This window comes from Macrotis lagotis, chromosome 7 (assembly GCF_037893015.1).
Source record: "Macrotis lagotis isolate mMagLag1 chromosome 7, bilby.v1.9.chrom.fasta, whole genome shotgun sequence".
Lineage (NCBI taxonomy): Eukaryota > Metazoa > Chordata > Mammalia > Peramelemorphia > Peramelidae > Macrotis > Macrotis lagotis.
Window position 1 is genome coordinate 166,761,357 of NC_133664.1, and position 26,608 is coordinate 166,787,964.

Genomic DNA, 26,608 nt, shown 5'->3' on the forward strand with positions numbered 1-26,608 from the left:
GAAGGGAATTTTGATATCATTGAGGCCAGTCATTTTCAAGAAATAAAACAGAGATATCTAAGGAAGTTAATCCACTTGCTATGTATAAGAGAGTTACCACTTGAATCTAAGCCTTCTGACATCAGAACTATTGTTTTTCCCATTATACCATGATGCTTTTATATTATAGGGAAGCAATGATTGTGTAATGATAATTGTGCAATTTTCTAGTAGACTAGTGAGAGCCATTCCAGGTTTTGGCATTATTATAATTAGCTTTGGGAAATAGCCATAGTATGGGAAGACACCATTATTTTAAGTTTTCTGTCCTTGCTTTCTCTCCCCTTCCCATTTAATCTTTGAAAATTTTTGAAATTTGAAAATTTTCCTCATAGAAAAGGTTAATGTTAACCTGCTAGGTTGCCCAGCAAAAAAAAAATTTCTTCAAATTTTTGGGTATCACCTTAAATAAATGAAAATGAAGCAACATTCTATTCCCTACCACCAACCATATCCCAAACCTTTCCTACCACAAGTACCACAATATGTCTGACATAGGTTGTTTTTACTTGACACAATGCAAATATAGAAAATTAGCATTGATATTACATATTTAATTTTGATATTTTTTTAATGTCATTCAGTCACCAGGCAACAATAATTAGGAACTTACTATGTGCAAAACTTTCTGTGTGTCCCAAGCATTAGTAAAATAAAGAGACAAAAATACAAAGCAAAGACAGTCATTCTCTTTCAGGAAACTGACAGACCTTCTGAGTTTTATGAGAGATAAAATTTTCAAATACAGGATTCTTAGTCATTAAAGGGCAGTAGAAAAAAGCCTGAATTGGAGAAAATTGAAATTCAAATCCATTCTCAGACACTTACTAGCTGTATGACTCTGAGTGAGACACTTAATCCCTATATGCCTTAGTTCCTCATCTATAAAACGGGAACACATTAGATAAGGGAATACAAACTCACTCCAAGTAAACCACATAGAGTTATGTCAAACTACTAAACAAAGTAAAATTTATAAAAATTAAGCTCAAATATCTCAAACATTAAATATCTCTATAATTTTTAGTGATTTTATGAAGTCATCTTTCTGTTCTTGTTAAAGTGATTATATAGAGAAGTTTTAGAGAATTCAATAAGTAGCAAATACTGTAACATATTTCTGAAACATTAGCAAAAGAAACAAAGGTTAAACAGATCTTCGATATTTATTCCTTACTGACCCCAAATTACAATTATAATTTATTTAGTAAAAAAACCCCAAAATATATATCTATTAGAAGACAAAAAAGAATAAAAGAATCAACACACAGACATCACAAATAAAAATTGCTATGGAAAGAATGCTTTTTCAGTAGTTCAACTTAAGGATGTTAATTTCATAAATCTGCCTCTTGGATAGAGGATCCATAATTTCAGTTGCAGGAAAAGAGATCCACTGAGGCACACACACAATTTTCATTTTCCTTGAAGAAATTATGACAAATTATCCAAGTTTGGATGTGCAAAGATCTGGGAACACAATACTTTATTGTTTGTCTTATCAGTCCTCAGTTAATTCTGGATGGAGAAGATTGATAAATATATTTTGTTTTTGTTTTTACAAGGAATGGGGTTAAGTGACTTGCCCAAGGTCACACAGCTAGGTAATTATTAAGTATCTGAGATCACATTCGAACTCAGGTCCTCCTGACTCCAGGACCAGTACTCTATCCTACTGCACCACCTAGCCACTCCTGATAAATATCTTAATATATAATCTCATCAGTCAGATAGTCAAACTCTTATTGTTATATAGGTTATGACATGCAGAGTAACAAAGTAAAGTGCCAAGTCCTATAAACTACATATCTCAAAAAAATTCTTTCAAAGAAATCAGAACTTGGGGACCACTTTATCAAGAGAAGAATAGAAAATGCAGAATACAAGAAAAGTATGCACAAAGATTTTAGTTAGTATTTACATAGCCCTTAATGATTGAAAAGGTTTCTGTAACAACCTTCTGAGGTAGATCCTATAATTATCCCTATTTTACAGATGAGGAAACTAGTTTTGATAATGGTTAGTGACTTGACCAAGTTTACATAGTCAATAATTATGCATTTGAAGCAGAATCCGAAATTCAGTCCCCAATAGAGTCTAATTCTAACCACCATTTAACTGTCTTCTAGAGATATCACCAAACAGTAATGATATTCCAGTCAAATGCAATGGATAATGTTGGTAGAGAGTCATGGAAGTTCAAATGCACTTACACAAAAGTCACATGACAAGTGTTTAAAGTGATATAGTATACTTAATCTTTTAGTTAATTTTATTCAACTTTTAGAGAAATGTACTTTATGCATGTGTTATTGTGTCTTCTGTGTCAAAAGAATAAAAATCAAGAAGAAAAACAAAACACTTTAAAGCAGCCTCAGTAGTGTTGATCATACTTTGCTTGTCAGAAATGATTTACAAAAGGTGAAAGCTTTAATTAGGTTTCCAAAGAAAAACTGCTGAAAATAAACTCAGAAAAATGCAAATCCAACATTGGGAGACATTTGTTTTGTAAATAAACTGAATAACCCTAGATTAGTAAAAAAATCTATAATGAAAATGGAAATAGAACCACTTTGAGACATTTTGAAGACCAAACTAAAATGAAATTCTTTCTCTGGTATGGTCTTTCAAAACTTACAAGGATACTCTTTCCCCAGAAAAATTTATTTTAACTTATATGTTTCAGAGATCATTTGACAAGCAGAAAAAACCCTGTCTACACGTAAATTCTTATAGGAGAAGCATAGGTAATAGAGGAAAACTGTAAACAAACTTTTTCGTCAAAGGTTGTAGGCAAAGTGATGAAAATAAAGAAATATGGAAATCACATATAGTGGTTCTGAGGGAAGAAAATAGATTACAACATCAAATAGCAGTCCAAGTCTTAGGAAATATTGATATCAGTTATTATTATTGTTATTATTATTATTATTATTACTGTTAATGCAACATACATTGGAAAATAAAAGCATAATTGCTTTTTTACACTACTTCTCGACTACTTTTTCAGGTAACTCTGTCTAGAATATTTTCTTTTTTTTTCTCTTTTGACTTTGCTTTTAATAAGAGGAAGAGATTTAAGTAATTACAACATATGACATGATCATTTTATCACAATATAATTTTTGCAGTTTAATCATTAATTTCAAATTTTATATCCCTCTAAGTTTCTGTGACAACACTCTCCTCTGGTTTTCAACCTACTCATCTGACCACTCTTTTTTTTTACTTTTCTTTGCTGCATTTTCATCCAGTTTATGCCTACTGACCATGGATGTCCTCCTATTCTCCCTCTATGATGCTATTTTACTTGGTTGAGCTCAGTTCTCATGGATTCAATTAGTACCTCAGATCTCTCAGATCAGATTCTCTACTTAGCCAGGTTAAATTACTTCTGTAGTCTCACATCTCCAAATACTTATTGTACATATTGAACTTCGTCCCATAGTGACCTTTAACTTAAAATGCCCAACCCAAACTCATTATCTTTTCTACAAAATTCTCCTTTCTACCTATCTTTGTAAGTGTTCTGCCAGTCTCCTAGTCATCCAGGTTCACTAGTGAGTTATCATCAACAACTTTGCACTATCACTAACTCCCATATCTACTCTGGTACAAAGGCTTATCAACACTTCTCTCACATTTGGTCCTTTTTCTCCTCTGATACTACAAAAATCTTGGTATGGGCTTTCTTCAACTCATACAAACTATAGTTTGATGGTTGGTCTACCTGCCACAAATTTCTTCTCACTCCTGTCCATCCACCTGTCATAGTGATTTCCCTAAAGCATAGATCTGACTATGTCATTCACTCTACTCAATAAACTCTACCCTAAAACCTTTAATATAAAAGCCTCTATTTGCATTCTAAACCTTTCAGAACTAGCCCAAAGCTCCTTTACCTTCACATTTCTAGTTTTCACATATCTCACACAATCCCTTCCACTCCATTATATGTGAAATTACTACACAATCCTCTGTTTTTTCTCAAACAATTTATAGTCTCCTTTCTCTGAACATTTTCTTTGGTGGTAACTAACGTCTGGAATGTCTTCCCTTCTCATCTCCACTTTCTGGCTTTCAGTTAAAATCCCACCTTCTATAAGAAGCCTTTGCCAGTCTCTCTTAATTCTAGTTTCTTCTCTCAGTGATTATGTTCAATTTATTTTGTGCACAACTGAGTTTTAAATAACCATTTACTTCTTGTATTACTCATTAAATTGTGAGCTTCTTGGAGGCAGGGACTATCTTTCAATGTTTATTTGTGCATTTCATAGTGACTAGCCTAAAGCAGGAGCTATAGGAATAATAGTAATTATTATATTAAATTTAATAATAGTAGCAAAATTGTCCATTTTGTGCCATCTTTTGAAATTGTTTTGCAGATTTTCAAGTATCTTATTAGAGTATCTGACAAAATGTAGAAGGCATGATTCAATATCTTGCTGCTTTTAGGTTATTATTCTTGCCTGTCTTTTCTGTTACCACATTTGAATATGACATCACTTCAAACAAGATTTATCAATAAAATTGAAAATACATTTTTAAGGAACAGCTAGGTAACTCAGTGGATAGAACTGACCCTGGAGTCAGGAGGTCTTGAGTTCATATTTGGCCTCAGACACTTGATACTTATTGGCTGTGTGACCCTGGGCAAGTCACTTAATCCCATTGCCTGGCAACCTCCCCTCTCCTACTCTGAAAAAAAAGTACATTTAAAACAAATGTTGTACCCAGATTTCTGGATCGCTTCTCATTATCACTTGGATAATTTTGGTAGATTATCATAAGTAATCTAGGATTTCAGAAGCATATTATTTCAGAGTTAAAAAGGAATAAGAATTTAATCTGATCCAAATAGTATCTTTTTTTAGCTTTTTTTTTTTTTTTTTTTTTTGCAAGGCAATGGGGTTAAGTGGCTTGCCTGAGACCACAGGCTAGGAATTTATTAAGTGTCTGAGACCGGATTTGAACCCAGGTACTCCTGACTCCAGGGCCAGTGCTTTATCCACTGCACCACCTAGCCACCCTCCAAATAGTATCTTAACAAAAAAGTCCTTATGTTAAAATCCTTGATACTTCAATCCAGTCTATAGCTGAAAAACTACAATCATAGGAAATCATTATCTCCAAATGGATATAATATATTTTTTATCAAGTTGAAGTCTGTCACTATAATTTATAACAAATTTCCTGTTTCTAATTCCTGGTTGAATACTAAGAAAAACCAACAAAATAATAATTTAAAATCCTTGAAGACAGCTATAATCCTCCCACCCTCACCCAGACTTTTTTATTTATCATACCAAACATCCCAGATACCTGCTCCTCATCATGATGGCATGATTTCTACTTCCCTCACCATGTTATCCTTCCTCTTTTTGTTAAGTGACAGTTTATTAGTGCCATTGTTAAATTATGGAATGTAGGATTGGATGTAAAAAGGAATCTAGATTTCATCTGAGCAAGGCAGATTGGACAAGGATTTCCAGCACCCTAATCTTCAGCACTGTGCTCTTTTAATGAAATGCCAAGATTAAGTATTTCTTTCATGATAAATTATTGTCATTCTGAATACTTTGGTTTTATTAATCATGCACAAGAATGGTAGATTTTTTAGTAGTTATATCTTACTGTTTAGTCCTAGTATGTACTCAGAGACCTCTAGAACTATCAGATCATTTTCACATAAACTGTTATTTATTCATGTTTTCACATTTTATGTTTGAAATGTTTATTTTTCACTTAAATCTAAGTATAGAACTTTTTCTTTATCTCCATTATGTTTCATCTTATTAAATGTGACTGATCAGTTTAGTTTTTTTATTTTATTTTTTATCGATGTTTTACTTTTCCAAACACATGTTATGAAAGTTTTTTTTTTAACATTCATCCATATGCCTGTGCATCTTCCTAAGTTACAAAATTTCCCCCTTCCCACCCCCATCCCCTTAGTGGCAAACAGTCAGGTCAACATTCTATTTACAGGTTTGTGTTAAGCATGTTTATAGGTTAGCCATTTTGGGTATGAGGAATTAGGATTAAGGGAAAGAAGTACATAAGAAATATATATATATATATATATATTTAAAGTGAGTGTAGTGTTCGTCAGATTCTGAAGGATTTTGTTTTGGTTTTCTTCCTCTAATGGGGATAGCATTGTTCACAGCTGGTCTAATAGGATTGTTCTAGCTCTCTGAACTGCTGAGAGCATCTGCAGCCATCAGGATTGATCATCTCACAATGATGTGGTTAATATGTACATTGTTCTCTTCATTCTGCTCCTTTACTCAGCATCAACTCCTATAATTCCTTTCATGCTTCTCTAGAGCTTGACCATTTATAGTTTCTTATAGAACACTAGTGTTCCATAATATCCGTGTTCTTCAGTCTAGTTTTTCTTACTATAATCACTTTTCAACGTATCATATTTTTTAGCTAAAAGGGATTCCAAGTTTCAGATCATCTTCAAATTTGATTAAATAAAAGTTTCTATATAAATAAAAATACTAACAGAAAAATTGCTCTAAGTTGATGATGAACCATTCTTTTTTTCCTCTTTTGCATCCAGTCATTCATTATGTCTTAGTAAACACTACTTGGTTTACATATCTCAGACTTATTCATGAGAATACTATTAGAAATTTTAGTATACAGGTGAAACTATTTACACTAACTCACAATGGCTTATAATGATCACCAATTCTTCTAAGTACTCAAAACCCTAAAATGATTTTCATTTTCCATGTCAAATCTCTATATTTTGAAAATCTTTGTTTCATATAGATTGAAGATTGTGGTTACTTATAGAAATTATATCTCTAATAAAGTTATTATTAATGAATTTATTTTTTGGTTGTTGTTTTAATGGATCAATGTTATGACCAGGTAATAGCAGGAAACAGTTTAACTTGTATCCATCTATGTATAACACAATATGTCAAGCATAGAAGCTGAAAATTTATTTAGTTCTACTTTAAAGAGATGATAATAGATTTAGGGCTAAGCAGAAATATAATTATTTTAAACTGTCTCCTTGACAAACTTCATATTTCATAAATTGCCCTTGAAATGATTTTGTTTATGGTTAACTGTTTTCCTTGTAGATGTTAAATAAACTATTTCTCACTGTCCCTGAATCTATTTTAGATATCTGCATGAATAGCATATCAATATATGATTAATTCATGAGTACAAAGCTAGGACATCATCATCATCATCATCTGCCTCTTTTAGACATATGGAGGAAGGGGTTGGCTTTTACTTCCCATTTTAGTTGATCATCTCATTAGATCTAGCAGTCCTTGGCAATTTTGTTTTTATTTTGTTGGCTTCTTCAGTGAATAAGGGTCTGTTATTTCTATATCTTTATCTTTATGGTATATGACTTTATAGTTTTTTGCAACATAAAAAAGGTAAAAGGCATAATATACATCTAATTCTAGATACCCATGTTAAAACAAAAACAATACAATTTGATATAGTTAGACAGGGTCAGACTTAATTTTGGCTTTTGCCTATATGTCCTAGTTATAACACATCAATAGTCACCTCAAAGCTTTGTCTTTAAATTCTTATACCACCAAAATGAGTCTGACTCTACCAAGCACACATAACAGGTTTAAATTTGCCTTAATTGATTGGTTGTTCAGACTCTTCAATCATTTCACACTAGTCCTAATCCATTACTATCTTAGAGCAAGGAATTTATTTAAAACTTTTAGTCAAATAATTACACTGACTCATGCATGGAAATTCCCATTTCCCCATCAGACACCAAGAGGAATATGCTAATACAATTCCTAAATTTATTTATTTTAATAATACAGATGTCTTGAACAATAATTGATATTGATATGAACATTGCAGAATATCAATATTTTTGAATGGAAAAGTCTCTGAGAAGGAGCTATACTAAAAATCCAAAATATAGATTCTAACATAAACTAGGTAATCTTCATAAATTCAAAGAATGGATGGTATCATCTACAACTTTATTGATGGACCTTGTGAGGAAATATTATGAATAATGTTTTTATTATTAAACTAGTAAAACAAATTTCCATTTTGTATTCAAGGATATTTGTAAGTAATTTTCCCAAATTCCACAATATTACAACAATATCTTATAAAAGTATCAAGAATCCCCAAATCTAAAATTTTTCTGTCATGTGAAAAAATATATTGCCTGCAATAAGAGATCTTATCATGACAGAGTTAGTACTCAGAAACTTTCAGAAAAACCCTATTTTTGTTTGCTACAAATAGAAGTAAAATCTCTTATTTATGAATCTTAGAAAGTGTTCTTTCCAATCTGATCCAAAAAGATAATTTTGAGTATGTCTCCTGTGGATCTATAGTAGCAGATATATTCTATTGCTTACCTGGAGTTGTTGAGATGAGACTTATTGTCTATGTTGTGCAGTTCAAAAAGGATCCCATACTTATTGCTAGAAAAAAAATGGTGTATTGTAAATAAAAAACAGTTGAGTCTTTCAAAAAGGCATAACTTTGTTTTTGTAAGATCTATTTGGTTGATGTGATTGGAAAGATAATCACAATAGGCAACTACCATACCCCAAAAGGATAAAAGGTTAACATAAATTCATAAGTAAAATAATAATATTGTATCATCAAATCCCTTGGTGTATGAATATTAATTTAATATGTTATCTATATTTTAAAGATATGAATACTAGAAAACTCATAACTACAAAAACCTAAATGAAAGGAGAAACATGCTATAATTAATAAAAACTATTATTAATATATTTCATTTTAAATATTCTATATCACTTTCATTTCTAAAAATAATTCTGCCTCCCTCATAAAAAAAGTTACAGATAAGAGAGGCATGGAAGAGAAGCTGTTCAGCAAAACTATTCAACACATTAAATTTCTAAGAGTATATGCAACGTTCTGAATGGATAAACCATGACTTTAATATGGAAGGTGAACTTTCTCCCAATTTTTCATGGTAATCTTGATTGCAATTACAATGTAAAATTTCACTTTTGCTGCTATTCTATCTGTTTATATTGTTGCAGTCAACAGATATATTTTCATTGTTCTGTCTATTCACTTTTCAATAGTTCATGTCTTCATATGTTTCTCTGCATTCTTTACATTATTCAAATCTTATAAAATAATAATGCTCTATTAAATTCATAGATCCTAATTTTTGAGTCATTTTTTTGCTAAAACAAAGATAACAGCTACAAATATTTTGATTTATGCGGGAATTTCATTTCCAGCTTTATCATTCTTGGCACATATACCAAACCAAAAGTAATTTCTGGAACAAACAAAGAGAAAGAGCAATTTAGATATTTTCTTTGTATAATTTAAAATTACTTTGGAAAATAATTGAATAATTTCAAAAGTCCAGTTACTAGTGGTTAAATGGTTCAATAATGTATTAAGTGCTAAGAATATATAGAAAATACACTAAGTGCTGGTGATATCTAACTACAAACATGACAATGTTGATAATTCCCATCTTTATCATTTTTTCCAGCTTTCTGATTATAAGGGGAAACTTCATATGTCTGGATTTGAAAAAATCTCATTAGTATTTTAAAGTAAGCATTCATATAGTTGATAATAGTTTGCAATTATTGTTTTGAGATTTTTGTTTATATCAATCAATAAGTATTTATTAAGTGTTCATGATATATCAGATACTATGTTGAGCACTGGAAATACAAAGAAAAGATAAAAGACAGTATAGCCATTAATTTCTTATCCATGGGGAATAACTTTTAGTTCTCTAGTTTCTTATCTTGGACATATCTTGGATAACTGGATCAGAGATATTTACTGTGAAGTCCACCCTCTAATGCCAATGGACAAACTGACACTTCCTATTTTACTCAAGCTATTTTGTTGTTTTCAAAGTTCAATCAATTAGTTTTCAATTTAATTAATCATGTCAGAGTTTAAGTGAATTATAATAGGAAATTTTGTTGAAACATGTATTATGAATCATGTTTCAAAATGCTATGCATGTCCTTCCTGATATAACATGTACATATATCCTGATCACTATTTTGTCATAAAACTTTAAAATAAATTTATGAAGGTAATTTCAAGGAAAATACCATCATCAGTGGGGGAAAAATCACAAGATGTTTTTGAGAAGTTGTTTTATGTGCCATTATTTTATGGTAGCTATATAGAATTTTTATTTCAAGACAGCACAATTTGGTAACTAGGGATGCATTCACAGTTTCATGGTTATTTCTAATAGCATCATTTTTTTCTTGTATCATTCGGTGACATTACTTTAGTAGTATAAATTGAAGCTCTTTTCAGCCTTTTTATCATGTCTTGAAAACTATCATTAAGAATGTGGAAGATAGGAAAACAGAACTCTTGAGTAAGTCAGTTTTATCTTGATTGAAAAAGAAATATGTTATCTGGTCTGACTTGACATTTCTTTCTGATTCAATAACTATCGAGAAAATGGAGTAATCCTTAAAAAATGCAAATAAAATTATTTCACTCATGTAGTTAAAGTGAAAGATATAGAATAGCTGTAAAAATGAGGGCATTTGCCTCTCTTTTAATGGTTTTTTTCTTTAAATCAGACAAATAATCCTAAAAACTTTCACTTGAAAAAATCTATCAACATGAATAATGTCAGAAGACAGATTTATGCACATGCATAGGTAACTGCTTCTTGGCAACTAGTTTCTACTGTTACTTCCCTGGATTCCTATAATTTCTTCATCTTTCTTATGTTTCCAGCCTAGATTCATCACCTTTGCTTAGGGTTTTACTGTATATTACTGGAGGGGAAGGTTTCCATGGTAACTGGATAAGACCCTGAGGCACATCTCTAATGACTCTGGGCAGCACTTCCAAACACAGTTTGTTTGAAGGTCCAATTGTTGTCCAACAGGGATGCAGTTGATGAAACACAGATGAATGGAAACCCTGTTTTATTCTGTATTCTCACATCTACTAGAGTCAATCTCTTGGTACAAGGAGAACATAGACTGAATAATGAAATCCAGAAATAATCATAAGTCATTATTTTAACCAAGAGTTTCAAATTACCCCCCCACCGAATTTTATCAAAACTACTAGTCAGTGGCAAAAATTGACAGAATGTTTCCTCTCAAGTGTACTAATATGAAAGTGATAATAGAGAATTGACTCTCCCCTAAAAATAATTGTGACAGGAAATCAAAGGTACCTGAAAAAAGCCAAGCTAAATAGTGTACTCTAAAAAAAAAAAGATCAAAGTAGATTTTTTTTTAACATTTTCCCTTTAAAAATCAGAAGTAGAGTGGTATAGAAAATAGAGTCCTGGATTTGGAATAAGAGGACCACAGTTCAAATACTAGTTCCATACCTTATGACCTGTGGCAAGTCATTTAGCTACTCTGGATCCCAGTTTTCTCACTTGTCAAATGAGGAAAATCTCTTAATTCCTCTCTAGCTCTCATTCAAGTACTCTTAAGTACTTTTAGGAGTTTATATACACATACACATACATACATACATATATATGCCATTTTTATTTTAAAAAGGAAATGAATGAATGAATGAAAGAATGTAAAAAGATTTATTAAAGGCTTTTTCTATGGGAAACATGTAGCTAAGTTTTGAGGATATGGACACAAAAGAAGAAACAATTCCTAACCTTGAAAAGCTTTCATTCTAATAGGAAAACTACACATAAATAGTGTGGCACCTAGAAAGAGGTACTTTGGTGCATAGATACTGGAATTATGAGTGAGATAACAGGAGATAATTGCTAATATTGCCCATATTGAAACAATGGTTCAGTCAGTTCATGGTTCTAGAACTGGAAAGAGAAGAAGATAAGCAAAAACTACAGATATGATTAATGACCATCTAAGCAAAAGTATTATTGCTTTGATCACAGTATAATTTTTATTACATAATGAAGATGACAGATTCATTTCATTGAATATAAATGTTAGAACCTGATAACAACATAATTCATTGTAATAGCAGATTATTTATTCTAGTTATTAGAGAAAGCAGTATATGTGAGGTTGTCTTCCCAGAATATGATAAAGAATATCCAGAAATTTTAATTACCCTACTTGAAAGGCCAGTCTATAGGAGTTGAGCATTCAAAAATGCAAAGAGTTCCCATTATACTTTAATATTTACACAAAAAAAGGAATCTCATTTGACACAATTGCCTCACTCATTTGGCTTCAATTAAACTCAATGTTAATCTGTTTTTGTACTCCTGTAAAAGTCACTGTGATTCTTTGGTACAATTACAGAAAACCATTAAAGATTCATTTTTTATAATTTGACAAATACATTGGAAACATATAGAAATAAAATGACAATCTATGAGTACAAGAGAGAAGTAAAGGGAAGTTAAGACAAAAAAGGAATTAAGTTCAATAAGCATTTATTATGAATAATTTGTTCTAGATGCCATTCTAGAAAAGAAATATACTTAATAAGAAAAACACAGTTAAGACTTGCTTACTCTATAGTTTGTTACTGTTATAGTTGCCTAGTTAGTACTACAGTCAAAAAGTTATTTGAGTTTACAGACAAATACTATGCAAAATGTAAATCATCCATAAGTGGACTGAGAATAAGTTAGTATTACTATTGAAGAAAAGGGAAGAATAAAGAGCTAACTCTCCATGTTAATAACAATTTGCTTCTAGAATAGTGAGGTTCACAAATCCTCAGCCTAAATTTGACAGTGAAATATAAATCTTGATTTCTCAAGAGTTGGCAGCCCTTTAGGTAGATGAAGTCATTTCCTACATTAGCAAACTATGGGCATTTTTCAATCTGCCAGCTAAATGACTGGAGGAAGATGTCTGTATATACTTATTCTATGCCAAAAATCTATGTGAATACAGTGTTAAAGTTGAAGGCTTAAACACATTCATGACAGAAGCCAAAAGTGATGGTTCATATTTTCAGAACAATCATACTGTTCAAATCTAGCATTTCAGATGAAATTTTATTTAGACTACTTACAGGTAAAGATGATTTAAGGAAATTTTAGGCACTCATTTAACCAGACCCAGAAGAATTTGTGAAAGATAAGTCAAGATTAGAAATTCTTAAGGCACCTGGAGAGTTGGTTTGGGTGGAGGATATTTTTGCTTAAATATATTGGCATAATGAATATTTTAATGACCTTTCATCATGGAAAACTGTGTGCTGTGTTTATGAGTCTTCAAAAACTGTGTGAATTTGTGATTGTTCTCCTTTCAAATCTTTGAACTAACTTAGAGACCCAGACTGGTTAAAGGAAATAGAGTAGGGAGGCCTTCAACATAATTTAGGAAACTAATAATGTCAGACTACTTTTATTCCATTGAATTACTTGGCATTGTAGCCTGCTGGCTGGTAAGACTATGTCTGGCTTTTTCACCTTTCTACATTTCCTAGTGTCTAGACATAATTTTGACTATTTCCCTTATCCTTAATCTTATGCCATCTTGTTCCCCTCTGATATAATTCTATATTATGAATTTAATTTTATTTAACTATTAAAATATTTCCATCCTTTATTTATGCTAATATTTATAAAGGGTATCCCAAAAGTTTTGAGGCTGTTAAGGCTTAAAACTGCAATTAAAGCACAAAATTTTAACATATATATATATATATAAATATACATTTATATATATATATATATATATAAAAGTTTAAATTGCTTTTAAGACTTGGGGAACACCATGCACAGTGTAAGTTTTTGTTATGAAATAATTCACAAATAATGCCTTATTTTATCTTCAGTACTCCCCTTTAGAGTTGTGGAACTATTCTCCTCACCATTTTATAGAGGAAGAAAATGGAGGCTAAAAGGGAAAAAGCTTACCAACTGACACAGAAGTATGAGAAGCAGTATTCATTCAAACTTGTTTTTGTCAAATTTCAAGTATAGAAATATTGCTTTTATACCTCTCTGTTTCTCAATTTCATTTCAATCTACATGAAGGGAAAAAACTTGAAGAAAGCAAAAATAACATAAATACATAAATTGTATACATATATATATAAATTCATGTATATCTATAAATGTATACATAAGCATATATTCAAAACATTTCTAATTTTGCTAGGGGGATATTTCCTTTACTGAGGTAGATCATGGTCTCTATAATTTAGAGAAATTTATATTTATATAAAAATATTTATATAGCTCTAAGTATATGCCAGGCAATCTGCTAAGTGCTTTTTACAATTATCTCATCTGATTCTTCTACCAACACTGGAGAGTAGGTACTATTATTATATCTATTTCACAGACGAGGAAACTGAGACTGACAGAGATTAAATAATTTGTTCAAGTTCATAAAGCCTGTAGGCTGTGGAGACCAGCTTTCTATAAAATGATCTTCATATGAGATGAATCTCAAGAATACATTATATCACCTGATGATGAATCTCATGTTTAACTGAGGAACACTAGTCTCAATCTTAGTAGCCCTTAGGGATCTTTTAAACTTGATGTGCTTCAAGATCCTTGTATCAGTTTCATGGTTTGATCAGATAGGTATATAGAGACAGAAGTCGAACTCTATCTCTATCTCCTTCTCTATCTCTATCCTTTTGTGAGCTATTTTAACTTTCCACTGACACCTTGTCCTATCACTAAAGACCTCTTGCCAAATCTTACCTTGTATTAATTTCATCTTCTGTTTTTTTTCACTTCTATGCCCAAATTGTTAAATAGAACTGAAGGAAATCATGAAACCATGCTGATCAAGTATATTACAAAACTTATGTTGTCTAATCTCCAGCTGATTCTCACTGTAATAAAGGACTTATTTTATTTTGGAAACTTATTAAAAGAAGTTACAACACATAGGAAGGGCTGGGGAGAGAGAGAGAGAGAGAGAGAGAGAGAGAGAGAGAGAGAGAGAGAGAGAGAGAGAGAGAGAGAGAGAGAGAAGCCAAGCAGCATTGGCTGGACCACAGGTCAGAGAAGACGGGGCCCTGACCTGGAGTCCAACTCAGGTTTTTATGTCTTGCCTCTCATCCAGAGGGCAAAAGGTGAACTCCTTTTCTCTTACTGAACCAGGAATTAGGTAGAGGGTAAAGCCGAAGGAGATCAGGATACAAATTTTACATTAAACAATGAATCAGTGGTAATAGGGATCTCTACCCAATTTGAAAAGCCTTTAAGATTACAAATTGTTTCTGTTGCAATTATAATTTTCTACTTCTAGTCAATTTACATCTCTACCCAATTTCTACATTCACAATTCTCTTCATCTTTCCCCTGCATCATTCCCCCACCCTCAAAATTATTCGGGGCCCAGCTTCTCCTGGACCTTTCAGAGTCATTTGGAGATGAATGCATTACAGAAAGGACTTCACTGAGGCAGGGTCCAGAGAATGATCAGCTGGCAAAGCCGGCTGGCATCCTGCAGAGACTGGTCTTAGAGCTAAGAGAAACAAAACTCAAGGGAAAAAATTGAGCAAGCAAAACTTAGAGATATTATGACACAGAAGGCTATTTAACAGAGGTCCAATAATTAGGAAAAAATTAGAAGGTTTATAAGGGGTTAAGAATTATAAACCAGTATCAAAATAAGAAAATGTGCTCCAATACAAAACTGCATGTATCCAAAAAAGTAATTTGCAACAAAATTTTCTGTTATAGCTTTGCCCATGTTTAAAATGAACAAAAGTTGAAGAATGGATAGCTCTCTTTAAAGTAGTTTAAAAATATACCAACAGGCATGATCCTGATCCACTGGCTCACTTTCATACTTAATTATGATGCACCTGAAATGATCATGGCAATTTGCTATTACAGAGCAGAGAAGGACATGTGGACATGTTCACTTATGAGGTCATACAGACAATGCTTTTCAATAAGCCAGTTGAGGGATTCCTTGAAGAGAATCCTATCCCAATTGAGGCTAGGGTCATTCTTTCAAAGGTCACTTACTCCTTCAGCAGAATTTGACATCAAACCCTATAGGACTAAATAACTTCATTGGCATATTGTCTTCCTATTTTATCATACCTGAAGTCAGGCAGATGAATTATCAATAAGTTGTAATATGGCAATTGCCTATAACCAGAGTTTCAGGTGGCTTGAACACTAAGGAGAACCAAGAGAGTGAGCCAGGCTGTAACTTAGTATAAGAGATCCAGGGGAAAAAAATTATAATTCAATTGTTGCTCATGTACCTAAGCACAGTGCTATCCTGCAGCGAAGCATGCATTCCATCTGAGATATAGGTTTGAATCTTGAAGTTCTAAAAAAGGAAGATTTTCCTTCTCCCACCCCCTTCCCTCTGCAGAGGGTGGAGGGGGTGCAGAGAATGAGGGAGAGCATTTCAAAGAGAGAGAAAAAGAGTTCCATCCAAAGATAATTTTCAGGAGCTAAAGTATTTTGCTAATCAAATCTAATTCCTTCCAAGGAGCAAGCACACAAAACTGTGGGGAGGAGGAGGTCCTTTTCTCTGTCAATTTATAGGTAGGAAGACACATAAATTAAATGTTCACCAAATGTCCTTCCTTAACAACCCTCATTCCACAGTGGGGTATAAACCAAACACACCTCAGAATTGCCTCATCCGTTCAGTCTGAACAACAGGGCAGGCCCATGTAAGGGCTACTGTGAAACAACCCACATGGGATCAACTTAGCTCAACCTTTTCCCATTTTCTGGAAAAAAGGGGACACAGAAGGAGGGCTTAGGCCCAATGATTTTCCTACTTTTCTAAAAATCTAGGATCTAAAAAAAAGAGTGTACTTCTCACCTATGAAGCTTGATCCAATTTCCCAATGGGAAATTTTTTATCCTGCCTGGCTCACCATTATGCAGCTGGTGGCTACTTGAGTTCAGTTCTGCCTATGAAGAATCATTATTCAGACTCGTGAAAGGAAGGGTGGAAATAAAACAAAAATTTATGAAAAGAAGTTACAACACATAGGAAGGGATAGGGAGAGAGTGAAGGGGAGAGAGAGAGAGAGAGAGAGAGAGAGAGAGAGAGAGAGAGAGAGAGAGAGAGAGAGAGAGAAAAGAACAGCCAAGCAGTATTGGCTGGACCACAGGTCAGAGAAGTCTGGCCTAAAGCACTTATTTTAATTGATTCTATTCTCTAAAATGGCCATTTCAAGTATTCTCATCTTTTCTCAAGTCTCTCAAAACACTTCCTCCCAAAATTTTCTGGAACTCCCCTCTCCTCATCATTTCATCAGATAAGCATACCAAAGTTTCATGGGAAAAATTGCAGTTTCATTAAGACCCTACTTCTCTTCATTTTTCCCCATTGAATATAGCTAACAAATCTTCCTATAGCATCTATTCACCAACAAACAAGTCAATCAAGGGGCAGCTAGGTGGTACAGTGGATAGAGCACTGGCCCTGGAGTCAGGTAGTACCTGAGTTCAAATCCAACCTTGGACAAGCCACTTAACCCCATTTGCCTTGCAAAAACCTAAAAAAGTCCCCCCCCCAAAACAAAAAAAAGTAAATCAATAGTCAGAAAACAAACACTTATTTACTATATGCCAGGCTACCTCTTCATCTTCATTCTTGTATTAGAAGAAAGTGATCCAAGCCCCTTCTCTCTTAATCATTGAATTGTCCATTATCATAACCACTCTATTATTTGATCTCTTTATATATGATTTCTCCGTCCCTGTTATCAACATAGTTGTCTTATATGTTATTTAAAAAAATGAACATTTGATCCTTCTATCCATTCTATCTTCCTCTTCCTCTTCATCTTCATTGCAAAAAGTTCTTGAGAATGCTATTCTCAATGATCTCTTTATCTTCTCTCATTATCCACCATTTAATTAAGATTGCCCTTATTGAAGGCAATAGGGACTGTCTTTTGTCTCTTTTTGTATCTCAGGCACTTACCACAAAGCTTGGCAAATAGGATATGCTTAATAAAGGTTTATTGATTGGTTGATGGATGTCTCCAATGTCTACAACTTTGTTTCACCCCACCTCCACTTCCTAGTTTAATCTGCTTCCTTCAAGATTCAGCTTAGGGGGCAGTTAGGTGGCACAGTGGATAGAGCACCAGCCCTGGAGTCAGGTGTACCTGAGTTCAAATCCGACCACAGACACTTAAGAATTACCTAGCTGTGTGGCCTTGGGCAAGTCACTTGATCCCATTTGCCTTGTAAAAACTAAAAAACAAAATCATCTTAAATCTCACCTTCTTGAGGAAACGTTTCCACATTCCTAGAGGCTATTGCCTTCCCTTCTTCGAATACCTTCTACCTATTCTGACTCTCTAATATGTACTTAGTTATGCATATACTATTTCCCCAATTAGGAGGTAGGAAAGCAGGAAATTCCCCCCTCCCCCCTGCTTCTTTCCATCCCCAGGGCCTAGAATGGAGTTTAGAACATAAAAATACTTTATAAAAACCTGTTGGTTTTTTAAAAAAACCTGTTGGTTAAAACATATCACACATGCACATATGTATAATATCAATCATCATTTTCTTAGTAATCTGATTCATCCTTTGATTAGACATATTTATATATATGCATGTTTCTTAACATATATGTAAATATAAATACCATCAAAATATGAATCAAATCATTAAGATGTGATCAAATAACATTATACATTTAAATTAATATATAAGTACAGAAATATATTTATGAATACATAATACAATAGGCACACTTTTATTTTGAGGAGGAGTCTTCTGTGAGTTTAGTCTTAAAATCTAATACTATAATAATAATTATATTAAATATGCATTAACCCACAGCGTTTGTCCCAATAAGGATCAGAGTTTGATCTTAAGAAGGAACAAAACAGAATTAGGCTAACATATAATGATTACTCAGGAATGTTTGAGGGGTCTGTTTAGAGAACCAAACTCAAGGATATAGCTTTGAAAGCTGTATTTATGTTTTTATACAGTTTTTAATATAATTTTGATACAGTTGTTAATATAATTTTATAGAGTTTTATACAGTGGGATCTACAAAGCTACTTTTGACTTGTCCATCAAAAGAAGAGAGTGACCTTCAACTTAGAATGGGACTGAATATCAGACCTAAAAGGAGGTATGGGCAGAAACTCAAGCTTAGAGGAAGCCTCCTGCCAAAACAGAATCTTTGTGCCTTAATCAGTTCTGCCAGGGCCTACCTAAATGTAAATTTCTCCCTCCAGGACACTAAGAGATCAATAAAATCCATATAGTTCAAATATTAGTTGAGTATTCAATGGATAGAAGGCAAAGAAGAAAGTGGGATGGAGTATTCCCAAAGAAAATACAGAATCATTTTTGTCATCTTGGAGAGGGTTAATTTAGTTAAAAAATCTACTTAGCCCAGTTGATTACCTTTTTTTCATAATGTCTGAATTTTTGTTTATTTTCCCCCCTCTAGCTTTCTATAATTAGAAATTAATTACTTTTGTTCCAAGGGGAAAATCAAAACCAAAACATGATTCACATCTTGGTATATCTAGGTATTAGATGGAGATTATTTCAGGTGTGGCTTTTATATTTGATTACTATAATGAACATTCTTCAAGTACCTTGTACTTTCCCAGGTCTGCATTCTTTCCTATTTCTGTTCAGAATTTTATGAATACTTTATCAATTCTTATAGGCATCTGGAATTTTCTGTTATATGTGAAGTTTTATAATATATTTATTTTTATTATATTTATATTATATTTATTTTTATCCAGTTTTCATCTTAACTGAAATCATCAAAAGCCACTTTACTTATATTTATATAAGTTATTTATTGTGTATTTATACTGTATTTATAGTATATTTATACTGTGGTTAATTACTAAACCAAATTTCTTACTAAAATGAGCTTTGTAATTTTATCATGGAATTTTCCTAAAAATACACACACACACACACACACACACATATGTATATTATGTCAATACATTGCCCACACCTAAAGAATTCCAGGAGGAAAAGTTCATACATCTTCTTGGAGAACAACTCATCTTCTTGGAGATATGCCTGGGGTAGGGAGAAGCCAAATAACCAACCCAAGGTCATTCTGTTAAAGTATGTCAGAAGCAAGCTGTGAATTTGGATCAGCTTTGATTTTGGGTTAATGTTTCAAAATAGAGAAGAAATCATTTTGCTGAAAGTTTAGCAGAGGCTGACTTTGTTACTCTCTGAAGAGAATTTGAAATTATACAAAGTAGTAAGGCAAATTCCACTGCAATGTTCCATTCAAACATTCAGTTACACATGTGAGTTGTCAAGGTTGATCCTCTCTAATCAAAAATACTCAAGTAGATATAATTTAATTCTATTCCATCTTCCTTCTCCTTTTTCAATACAAGCAGAGACTGTAGCTCTAGGATTAAAAATAATCATTGGAGCAACAGTAGAAATTAATTGTTTAGTGACTTAATTTTAAATTATAAGATGAGGTTGAAACAATGGCATCCTGAATAATGTGTGGGTAACACATAAATCATAGTAAGAACTCTAGCAGAGATTTAAACATATTCAATTTATTCTTTCCCATAACTAATCTTATCATCTCAAACTCCAGGCTAATTAAAAATTGTATTTGGATACTTAGTCATTAAGGAATAAACAGTTTCCAAAGACTAACACTGTCAAATTTCTTTTCTGGTTAGGTCTTCAAAAGTCATGATAACAGATACTTGCAGCATTTATAGCCAGACCACATATCCACAATGTTGGTTATCTAGTTGATTGTTTCAGGGGATAGAATATGGACAAGGAATCATAATTTTTGAAGTTTTGGGGTAAAGGATCTCATATTTCTATCTAGGTTTGAGGTGAATGGGGGTGGCAGGTGAGAAAAATGCTTGTTTGTTTTTAAGGTTAGGGAAGACATAGAAGTATTTGTAGGCAGCAGGAAAGGAGCATATAGGAAAAAATATAAGTGAGAGACTGGGGGATGATTTCATTGTTATTGTTGTGTAGGCATGTCCAATTCTTCATGACCCCATGGATTTTAGCACACCAGGCCCTTCTATCTTTTACTATATCTTGAAGTCTATTCAAGTTAATGTTTGCTGTTTCCATGATGTTATCTATCCATCTCTTCCCCATCATCCCCTTTTCCTTTTGCTGTCAATCTTTACCAACATCAAGGTCTTCTGCAGTGAGAAGTTTCTGTTTTGATATTTGATCTCCCAGTGAATAGATTGAATTAATTTCTTTAAGTACTGATTAATTTGATATCCTTGCAGTCCAATACTTTAAAAAATCTTGATTTCTTTTAATTCCTTTAGTCTTAGTTCTCTTCACTTTCTAAGAGAGGTAATGTCTGCATATTTGAGATTGCTGATATTTCCTTTGACAACCTTAATTCTAACTTTTGATTTATCTAGACTGGAATTTTGCATGATGTACTCTATATATGAGTCAAATAAATAAGGTGACAATACATAGTCTTATACTTCTCTTCCAGTCTTAAACTAACCAGTTGTTCAGTATTTGATTCTAACTGTTGCTCCTAGGCCTGCATATAGTTTCTTCAGGAGATAGTTAAGTTGTTCAGGCACTCCCTCTTCTTTGTAGGCTTGTTATATTTTGTTGTTGATGATAGTGGAATCAATTTATGCATAAGACAGGTGGATTTTGATCAAGAATAAATGAAGATAAAATTGATTTTGGGAAGAAGGGCCTCTTATTTTCTTGGGGTTGGAGCAAATTTAGAGAAAATGGGGTAAGATTTCTGACTGATGTTAGATAAGGATACAGAAGATGAGAAAGATCTTTTTGAATAACCTTTTCTTTTTTTTTAACGGTGAAGCAAGGTAATTTGCTCAGAGAGTGAAGGAAACCCACCATGTAAAACTCAAGTCACATAAAGTATAAAAAGAGTATTAGAGACTAAAAATTAATTTAGTCATAAATACAGCAATATATCTAGAATATTTAATATTTCTAGAAAATTTATTTCCATCAAATTATATTTATAATAAGGATAAAAGGATGTTTTAACTTTGTGAAAACAGATAATGCTATTTAAAACCTAGACAACCCAAATCACATGATTACATTAGTTGAAGAAAAAAAGAACATTCCTAACAAACTAAAACACTCATTAAAAAAATCCTCAAATAATTAATCATAGAAGGTGTTGTATTTCAGAAAGGTAAATATACAACTATACTAAGGGCTAATATTTCTAGTAAGGAGGATGAGAAGCAAGTTTTCCCATAACATCTGGCATACTTGTAGGAATGCAAAATATAAGAGAGGAAAAAGAAATAAAGACAAAAGCTCTAACAAAGAGGAGAAAGAAATTATCCTTATTTGTTCATAGCAACATATTATTAGTAAAGTAAAAATGGTTTATTTAGAAAAACCAAAGAAATTTAACAGAAACTTGTGACAATAAATAATAGCATGAGTAAAATATAAGTATACAAACTAACTGAATGAAATTAACATCTTTACAAAAAATTCCAAAACTAAAGGAAGAAATAATAGAAAAAGATATTCTATTAAAATATATAAAACGCAAAACATCTGGGAGAAAATTTATATTACTCGGTGTTTATACCAATAAATTAAAATGTATTTTAAAGGAAATTAAAAATGACATAAGTTGAGGGATGCATCTAAAGACTATAAGTTAATCAGTACAAAATATTGAAAATGACAATATTATTTACATTATTCATGCTTTTAGTGCCATTCCAGTTCAACTACTAATTGGATACTTCAAAAAACTAGACAAAACAAATAAAAATTTATTATCCCAAGAAAAATAATGAAAATATGGAAATTTAGAGGGAATATCATTTCATTTCAATATACTATATCCTTTATTTTTATTGTATTTGGATTTGTCCAAACTATTTGATCCTGGATAAATAGATCAATAGAAAAGCCTCAGTGAACAAAAATTAGAAACAGTTAAAAAAAAAGCAAAAACCAAAACCTACTGTGCAGTAAACTTGCAAACATAAGTCACAAGAAACCTATTTTAGAGGAACTATTTGGAAAATTTGGAAAACAGATCGGTAAATAAACTTAAACACATATAATAGCATCCCATACCATATACCACAATAAATTAAAGTCATATTCAATTTAAGTGTAAAAGCTCACCGCCATGCTAAAGGAAAATGGTTGGATATGATTAAATATAGAATTATTAGCCATACTCTTAACCTATGAAAAGTTAAGAGAAATCACCAAAAGATAAAAGAAATACTTAGTATAATATCACAATGAAAATTTTGAACAAACAAAATCAACGCAGCTGAGATAGTAAGAAAGTGTTAATTTGACAAAAGATACTTGCATCATACATTTCTGATGAGGATTTAATATTAAAAAATAAAGGAAATTAACAAAAATATTTAACTTAAAAGTCTATTCCTTAATGGATATGTAGCCAAAAGAAACAAAGGAATAGTTTATAAATATTGTAAATTATTAATAGTCATAAGAAAGCTTGCTCCAAATCACCAAATCATAAAAACAAGTATTAAGTTTTAACCTTGGAGTTAGCAAATTTTAATTGATGAAATATTGAAAGACTCAAAGTTATTTTTGGGACTCTAGAAATATTGACACACTAATACATTATTAGTGGATGTTAGGGAGAAATTTAGGGTATGTTGCAAAGGATCACTCATAGTCTGATGTATCAGTTAAGTAATTCCTTTAGTAAAAATATACTGGCTTACTTTCAGGTAAATGCAACCTCAAAGAGAAAAGTGAAGGGTTTTTTTGGCTTTTTGCAAAGAAATGAGGTTAAGTGACTTACCCAAGGTCACCCAGCTAGGTAGATATTAAGTGTCTGAGGTCAGATTTGAACTCAGGTCATCCTGATTCCAGGGCCAGTGGAATCTATCTATTGCATCACTTTACTTAATATTTGTCCTTTGTCCAACATCAGGTAGGTGTTGCCATGACAAAGTGCATGTATTGGATTTGAGTGAGGGGTTGCTGTGCCAAGTCACCAGCCTCACTTTTTCCTCCAGAGCCATCTGGGTCCAGTGACCAGATATGGATCAGGATAACTGGAAATGGCCCTGGATATGAGGCAACCAGGGTTAAGTGACTTGCCCAAGGTCACACAGCTAGTAAATGTCGGAGGCTGGATTCAAATGCCCATCCTCCTAATTCCAAGGCCCTGAAAAGTGAAGTCTTAAGGAGATAAAAGCAGCATATAAGGAAATGTTTAAGGACATTAGAAAAATCATCATTAATCCATAGGTCCTTGTATACTTGTTGTTCAAAGGGCTCACAGCTGGGTTTCAGTCAATATACTGGGGAGCAAAGTTAATTCCAGTTTCCATGGGTATGCTGTAATTAATCAATCAATTTTTATTAATCATCTAATAGGTGCTAGATACTATATTAAATAGATTTCTTTCAATAGAGAAGAAGTGAGGTAAAGTTGAAAAAAGGATAACTTAAGGATAATTCTTTATTTACCTTATTGATTTCTGGCCCATAAAATTTCATACATTCTAGAAAGCAATTAGGAATCATCTTAAGAATGTGACTAAAATCTCCTTTCCATTTCTAGATATATTCTAGATATTCTAGATATATTCCATTTCTAGATATATTCTCAAAGATATTTGGTGTTATTCACTCATTTCAGTTCTGTCCAACTTGTCATGACCCCATTTGGGGATTTTCTTGGCAAAGATACTGGAGTGGTTTGCCATTTACTTCTCCAGCTCATCCTTATAGATGAGGAATATAGGCAAATCACATTAAGTGAGTTGCCCATATTGACATAATAAGTAAATGTCTGAGGTGGAATTTAAACTCAGGTCTTCCTTTTTGCATGTCCAGTGTTTTACTTCTTTCACCACCTAGCTGCTTGAAAAACAATGCATGATTAATTTAAAAGTGTATAACTACATACACACACACATGCACACGCACACACACACATACACATACAAACACACAAAATAGTCAGCAGATTACACTACCAAATGACTTCTAAGTATCTCCAATGGGCACCACTCCTTTAATTGTACCATTGTGGAAAAGGTTCCCCCAAACCTCTTAAACTTTTCTGCAGAAATATTAAGTATGGAAGAAGAAACAACTATAAATTGTATATATACTACTAATATTTGGGGAAGAAAAATGAGGAAGGAAAGGGAAGGTCCAGGAGCTAAATGTAAGCTCGATTCTAAAAGAAAATTTCAGCATGTCTAGGAAGTATTCCATTTTCGTATCCTAGGAAAATATATGTGGAATTTCAGAATCTCCATGTTGACAGACACTTCAGAGTCATTCAGTCTATCTTCTTTCCTAGAGATGTCAAATCCACATAGAAATGGATTCCTGCAGATCTCTTTTTGATTTAGAAAATCAGAAATTAGCATTCTCTGTTGTATTGCATTTTTATTAATTCTGATGAACATTTCCAATTCATTATATGACTAAATTGTTTCTGATATATTGACACCTCTGCTCTAGCAAACCAGGAATACTCTGTTATGAGGAGGTAAATCAAAATCAGTCACAAACATAAAATACTTTAAACAAATTTTATCAAAATCATTTTAAATATTGCTTAAATTGTTTTAAATTCCATACCCAATCCAAGTATGAAAATAAACATTAATAAATAAAATAGAGGCCACAACATACAAATACATAGTCAGGAAACAAATTCCGACTTTGACCATGTCCCCAAAATTTTGTCTCAATGTTCCTATTATGATATAAATCATTCTTATTCTTCCTTGCTTCACTCTACATTGTTTCATACTGGACTTTCTTGTTTCCATATGTTATCCATTTCATAATTACTAAAATGACACAACAATATTCTATTATGTTTTTCTTCCACAATTTTTAGCAACTTCTCCATAGGAAAACAGCACCTCAGTTTCCAATTTTGGTTACCATAAAAAATAACTCCCATAAATATTAAAAAAGATAAAAATGTCATAAGAAAGCAGAGCATATAACAAATCTAAGCTATTAAACCAAATAGAACGTGGGGTGATTCCACACATTATGCAAATCTTCATTTCTGGCATTATTTTCTTTAAATGATGGCCACAATAATCAATGTGAAATATGATTTGTTTCAAAAATTGAATTTACATATGACCATTTGGAAAACATTATCATATTATGTAAAACATATTCATACAATAAAATAGAGATTTTTATGTTTGAGAGAATGTAATATATATATATATATATATATATATATATATATATATATATGGAAAAAACACTCATCCCGAAGAAATAATAAAAAAATAAGAAAAGTCCCACAGGTTCTAAATATTCATAGCAGCTCTTTTTGTAGTGGCAAAGAATTGGAAATGGAGGGGATGATGCCCATCAATTGGGGAATGGCTAAACAAGTTATGGTACATGAATACTATCGAATATTATTGTTTTATAAGAAACCATAAATGGTTGGATTCTAGAGAAGCATGGAGTGAGTTTTAGGATCTGATGCTGAGTCAAAGGAGCAGAATCAGGAGAACAATGTACATATACATTAACAACAATATTGTGAGATGATCAACCTTATTGGAAGCAGCTCCTCTCAGCTGTTCAGAGAGCTAGGACAACCACATTAGACTAGCTATGGACAATGTTTTCCCCATCCAGAGGAAGAAAAATAAAACAAAA

General features: G+C 32.3%; 1 protein-coding gene across 4 annotated transcripts in view; it reads right to left on the minus strand.

The window, feature by feature from the left end:
* Positions 1 to 26,608, minus strand: part of SEMA3A (semaphorin 3A) — a 669,223-nt gene that overhangs the window by 381,777 nt on the left and 260,838 nt on the right. For 3 of the 4 annotated variants that reach the window (XM_074194047.1, XM_074194048.1, XM_074194049.1), the window contains exon 3: positions 8,424 to 8,489. The exons of the other annotated variant lie outside the window; for it this stretch is intronic. The gene's annotated coding sequence lies outside the window, so the exon portion shown is untranslated. The remainder of the gene's footprint in view (positions 1 to 8,423; positions 8,490 to 26,608) is intronic. 4 annotated transcript variants of the gene reach the window in all.